This window comes from Tupaia chinensis, unplaced genomic scaffold, assembly GCF_000334495.1.
Source record: "Tupaia chinensis unplaced genomic scaffold, TupChi_1.0 Scaffold000448_1, whole genome shotgun sequence".
In the NCBI taxonomy this organism is placed as follows: Eukaryota; Metazoa; Chordata; class Mammalia; order Scandentia; family Tupaiidae; genus Tupaia; species Tupaia belangeri.
This window is the reverse complement of record NW_006159953.1, coordinates 461487-468285: the sequence shown is the minus strand read 5'-3', so window position 1 is coordinate 468285 and position 6799 is coordinate 461487.

Here is a 6799-nt window from a genome sequence, read left to right as displayed (position 1 = left end):
TGAGATAAGACAATTACAGATTTGTGATATAAGGTCTTTAAATAACATGCAAATAGATTCCAATTTGTCCAAATCCTCTTTTTATTTCCTACTGCCAAGAGGATAATTATTTAACTCTTACCCCTATATATTTAGACCTTTACTCACAGACCTTAGTAAATTTGTATTCTAGTGACTGCTATAAGAAATTACTACAAACGCAGGCACTTAAAGCAACAGAAATTTGGGACCAGGTGGTGGTGCAGTGAAAATACAACCACATTCAAATAAGAAAGGTCCTGGGTTCATGCCCTGCATCCTTCCTGAACATGCCTAGTGGTAAGTGTGCCCATGCTCCAGGCCAGCTGAGACTAGGGGTGGATCATGACATAGAAATTCTATTGAGAGTGCCTCTCTCTCCCCTTCTATAAAATAAATAAGATTTTTAAAAGTTTTTTACATAGGACACGTGTGCTCGCCAGTGAGAGACAGAGAACTGAGAGGGAAAATAAGACATCAGCCCCTGGGAGGAAATGACCATGCCACAATCCCTTTTCCTCTATTCTCCTCCTGGGATTTTGGGCACTCACACACACACACACACACACACACACACACACACACACACACAAATACACACACCTGGCATGATTTTCAACATGCCAGGTCTGGGACTCAAATTGTGGTCAGGCACATGGGAGTCCAGCGCCTTAACCACTATACAACCTGCTTACCCCAATAAATAATATTTTTTTAAAAAGAAATTTATTCTCTTATAGAGGCCAGAAGTTTGAAATTCCATTGTTGACAGGCTGCACACCCTGCGAGGATAAAAGGGAGACCTCTTTCCTTGCATCTTCAGTGGCTCTTCACACTCCATGGCTTCTGGCCACACTACTCTAATGTCTACCTCCATGCTCACACTGCCTCCACCTCTTCAGTGTGACTCTTGGAAGGACCCTTGTTGGATTTGGACACATCTGGATAACCTAGGATTTCTCTATATTTTCACTTCAAAATCCTTAACTTAATTATAGCCACAAAGATCCTTTCCCACTTACATGTTCCAGGGGTTGGGATATAGACAATATTTTAAGGACTGCTATTTAATCACTAGATTTAGAGTAAGCTTTATTCAAGAATTTTTTAGTTTGCCAATCAGACCTAGTAATGCTTTATTTATCTCTCAGATTTAATTGCTAGAATGAAAATACTTTGCACTCATATTATTTGAAGCTCAGGCAGTGAGCAGCCAATTGTTTGTGCAATTGAACTCTAATTACAAAAATGGGCAGGAATAGCTATTATCACTCAAGTAAATGGTTGAGACATCAAATAAAATAAAGTAAGCATACCTTTAGTGTCGTGATCACAATCCCAATGTTCTTTTATACCAAGAGTCTGTAAGTCAAATGAGATTAAAACAGATGCCCACACTGTAAAAACCTACATGAGAACATGTGGATAAAGTGATTTCTACACCTCCATTTATCCTAAGCATCATTTTTCCTATTTTTATTTATAGTAACTACTTTCTCCTGTAGTGAGATCATATCAACTCTGTTCTTTCTTTGAAGACGACTGAACGCTACTGGATTCAAATTTGCTCCTTGCATATTCCTTATCTCTGTTATCATCACTGTTACCCATCAAACACTGGAATTGCCAGCACATGCTCCTTCTGTCCCCTTCTCCACGTCCAGCCATTGGAGACCCTGTGGTTCTTCCCTTCCAAAGATCTTTGAGTCCCTTGCATTCTTTCCCCATGTCTCCCTTATTTCCCTCATTGCCTTGGTTCAGACACTCATCACCTCTTATTCAAGCACTTACAAATAAAAACATAATATTCCTTGATCCAATGAGGCTCCAGGATGGACACTGATTATTGGTCCCTTTCAAAAACAAAAATTTTCTCAATTCATTCTCTGCCTTAGAAAACTACTAGAATTTTAACGATGATAATTAAAGTCCAGATTACTCTTTATGACATGCAAACCTGTTAATAATCTCTTCCTAGGACCATCAGATGGCATAATGGTTACGTCACTGAACTCCCATGTCATCAACCGCAGTTCGAGTCCCAGACGCAGCAACTTAGAACTCATGCTGGGTGCATGTGCGTGTATGCCCAACACCCAGAGAGGAGAATGGAGGAGAAGGGATTGTGGCATGGCCATCAACCCTCGGGGGCAATTTCTCACATGCTGTCTCTCTGTCTCCAGTGAGCACATGCACCTATAGCAAAAATCTCTCAATAATAATAATAATCTCTTCCCATAAACTCTGACTGCCCCAATATTGCTGTTGAAGCTAACACTGTTATTCAAGGATTTCAGACTATTTTGCTTGTGAGTTTTTGACTTGCAATGCACATGACCCATGATACATTCTCCTTGTTTAATAATAAATTCCTACTTGTCTTTAAATAAGAAATTCAAATATCTCTCTATGACATCTGCCCCTATCACTTATATTCTTATTGATGATGGTGATATTTTTACATACAAAATAAATAGAGCTAACATTAACACATTACTCACCTGTGTTATCTATTCTTAAAATGCTGAAATAGGGGTTAGCAAGTAGTAAGGAGGTTAAGGCACTAGATTTGTTCGAGTCCCAGACCCAGCGGCTTGAAAATCATTCCAGGTACATGTGCATGGATGCCCAAAATTCCAAGAAGAGAATGGAGAAGAAGAGATTCAGGCATGGCCACCTTTCTGGAGGGTGATTTCTCTCTCTCTCTCTCTCTTTCTCTCTAGTGAGCACAGGTGCTCTATGGAAAAAAATTGAAATAGCTCCATTTTAGTTTTACTATTATGTAATCATGTTATGAGTCCTCATAAATCTTCTCAATGATCATAGCTACCAATGTCCTTTCTAGAACCTTTGGGTACCCCCACAATCAAACAATTAAAAGAGAAATATCCTAGGACAGACAATGGTGTGGTGATTAAGGTAGGCTTCCACATGACCAAGAGCAGTTGGAGTCTCGGGCCTAGTGGCTTGAAAAACATACTGGGCAGGTGTGCCTGCATCCCCCAAATCCTGAAATGAGGAGAAAGAGAGGAGGAATTACAGCATGGCCATCCCCCATAGGAAGGATGCTTTCTCACTTTTCCTCTCTCTGTGTCTGTCTTCTTTGTTTTGTTTTAATAAGAGAGAACTACTTGATTCTGCATGGGGGCGGGGGAGGTTTGCAGGAATATGCCTCAACCCTTTAGGTGACTTCGATTCTGATTTGTCAATGCTTGTGCTTTGCTTCACTTTTTAAAAATTTTGCATTATTATTTCTGACTAAAAAGGAAATCAAGGAGTTGACACCCTCTCAAGTTTTTATAGTGTAGAGTGTCTCCCATGAGTAGAAGCTACTGAAATATGGTAAAAACTCAAATAGTCCAATTCCCTTAAAGAATCTATAGTTAGAAGGCAAGATCATGCATTTAAGCACATAAACTGAAATAAAATACATCACCTTACTGAGCCATGCATGACACAAAGAGCTGTGTATTAAAGAACAGGAAGTAATCATCGGTGGATAAAAGAAAAACCACAACCTGACAAATGCACACAATTTTTGTAAAAGTAGAAAGTCACATCAGGGAGGCAGTTCCAGATGGACTGAATAATTGCTGCAAGCAATAAACTGAGATAATAGAATGTGCACAATGATAGTGTTAAATCAGTTTGAATAGAACATTTGACATCTACAAGTGAATTTAAACCCATAAGGGTACAGTGGCAAGCATCAAACCATTTAAATGGAAAACTAAGCGGTAAGAATTCATCAGTAAGATATGTATTGGAGTATTCTTTCTACATTGTGGGGTAGTACAAGAGTACTTCACTGTCTTATGTTAGAGCAATGGTTAAACCAGTTATGAGCCTGTCATACCATGGAATCTTAAAACAAGTAAGGTAAATCCACATGTAGTGGCAAGGATAAAAAATCACCAAGACGGACTAAGTTAGAGACAGTCATGAAATCAGAGTGTGCGTCTCTCCACTCTCTCATAATCACAAACAATATTCATAATTTACTGGAGAAAATTTGAAAGACAGTAAAAAGGGAATTATATCCACCATATGATAGGATTTTATATATTTTATACTTCGTAAAGAAATATTTTACAGAGATGCATTGAAAGAATTTAAGCATAATATGATAGTAACTGCTTTGTTAGAGAGAATTTATTTATTTTTTTGTCCCTAAAAGAAAGAAGAGGTTTTAAACTTTGGTAAGTGTTGGAGAATAGCAGAAATGCCATGTTTCTAGAACACCTTGGGTTTACGAACTCTGAATGAATGACTGCAGGGAAAACGGCAAAAATGCCTGACCTCTTGCCTTTCCAATCGAAAACGACAGGAGGTCAATTAGCTTGAATGCCTGCTCAGGGAAAAGGGCAAAAATGCCCAGTCTCATGCCTTCTGCTTGAAAATGACAGGAGGCCATTAGATGGGTGAGTGATCTGATGAATGTATTCTCCAAATTCCAGGGTGTACCGTCCAGCCCCTGGCATCATTTAGCTGTCACCTTCTTTATCAATACTGAAACTACCCTTTCCAGGAATTAACCTTATCTTTCTAATCCTCTAAGAAGTGACTTTCTCCAAAAATAACTTTACTTCCTCCCTGGCCCCAGTAAATATGGAGGACAAGAGAGGCTTAGCAGGTGCATCCCTGGTATGGCTTCTCTTTCTCCTTCTTGACTCAGATCTCTGTGTCTCAAGCAGCACTTCTCTGAATGCTCCAGGTGACCTCTGGCACACAGAATCACAAGAATCACAGAGAAGGGGTCATTAGTAGTATATTAATTAACTTCAGTATTGTACCAAAGTGTAATTTTTTTTCACCAAGAAAATGTAAGAGTTTTTCTTACTGATGTTTATGTTAGAGAAGACAAACTAAATGTGATATTTGTAAACGTACCAAATTTGATTCCCGATGACTCAAATGGTTTGTGGCTTCTCTGAAACATTTATTGATAAAAAAAAAAAAAATAGAACAACTTTGCATTTATAATTGCTTACCAGGGGAGAGCTCTTCAAAACCTGAATTCAAAAATATGTCAAATAAGTCTCCAGGCTTAAATATGGCAGCTCTACGAGAAGCAATTGAAAATAAAAATATTCTTCTGTGGAATTTATGCCACAGATTGGACTGACTGTGCAATGCATGCCAGTGGACTCCATTCCAAAGAGCATATGATGTCACAGAAAGATGTGAGGAGGAGGTTTAAGGATGAGAAAAGAAAGATGAAAATAAACTTCATTCTCTCCTTCTACCTCAATAACACTTACTGGATTGCCAAAAAAAAAGAGGAGGAAGCGGTACCTTTTGATGTCCAGATTTATAAAAAAAATTATGTGGTGCATTTTATTGTTTCGTTTAAGTCTGCTTTCAGTATAAAACTTCTCTTCTCCCCCTTGCCAGCATGCTGCTACCTGTTAAGGACGAATGGGGATCACTGCTGAGCAGTGCCAAGCAGTCTGCAGACAAAGAAGTGCTTCCGATGCATACCAAATTGATACATTGAAAACATCTTTTCTAAAACTTTCATTTTTCACTTTGTATCCAAAGAAGAAACCAAAGAAACCCAAATTTGATAAGATCCTAGAAAACATGAAATTTAATATTTTATCACTTAAAAGAAATAAGACCATTCATTTTTTCTTATGAGGTCATGTAAGAATAATGAAATTAGAATAAGGAGAAAAAGGTATATTCTAAAACCCTCAGGCTACGTTCAATGTTATGATGGAATTTTCTCTGCAAAATTGTGTAATCTCAAAAAACTTATCATGATATATTTAAGTAAAAGAAAATTTAATTTTATGTTAGAAATAATGTCTTGTTCAGAGGATTCTTAAATGAAAATGCATATTATGAAGAAACTAGGCATGGATTTAAAAGGTGCACCAAAATTCAGCTTTTTCTCAAGTTTTTAGAAGTTCCCTTATATATCTAATTCTATTTATGTATCTTAATAAATTCTATGTATATATAATATAAATGTACATCTATCTAAATACATATATTCATTTACTGAGTTCTAAAACCAGTGGTTGGTTTATATAGGCTAAAATGTTATAAAGAGATCAAATTTTTGAAGTTAGATTATAAAATTGTTCCCCTGTAACCTACAATGTTCACTCTTAATATTTAGGAACCAGCAGTTGGTGTAACGGCTATGTCAGTGGACTCCCATGGAGTTGATCACGGTTTGAGTTCAGGACCCAGTGACTTAAACTCACACTGGGCGCGTGTGCGTATGTGTCCAAGATCCTGAGAGGACAATGGAGAAGAAGGGATTGCGGTTTGGCCATTCCCCCCAGGGGGCAATTTCTCTCTTTCTGTCTCTCTCTGTCTTTCTGGTGAGTGCATGTACCCTATGTCAAACAAACAAATAAACAACAATTTGCCCTAAAGAACATTTATAAAATATGTCACCCTTCTTACAGCAAGTATTACAATTAAAGTAAAGGGAGGCCAGATCCCACATGGCCAACCAAGGTTTAAATCTTAGCACCACTGATTTTACCCAGCACTATTGCATGTATGCCCAGGGTGTTGACAGGATGCAGTTAGTGTGAAAGGAATTGTGTCACCAGGTCCCCTTGGGGATGAGGTTGGGAGAGAGTGGGGTGGGATGAGGTGGGAGAGTGCTTCCTCTCTCTCTCTCTCTCTCTCTCTCTGTCCCACTCTCCTGTGTTGGGAGAAGGTGGGGTGGGATGGGGTGGGAGAGTGCTTCCTCTCTCTCTCTCCCACTCTCCTGGGTTGGGTGAGGGTGGGGTGGGATGGGGGGGGGGAGTGGTTCCTC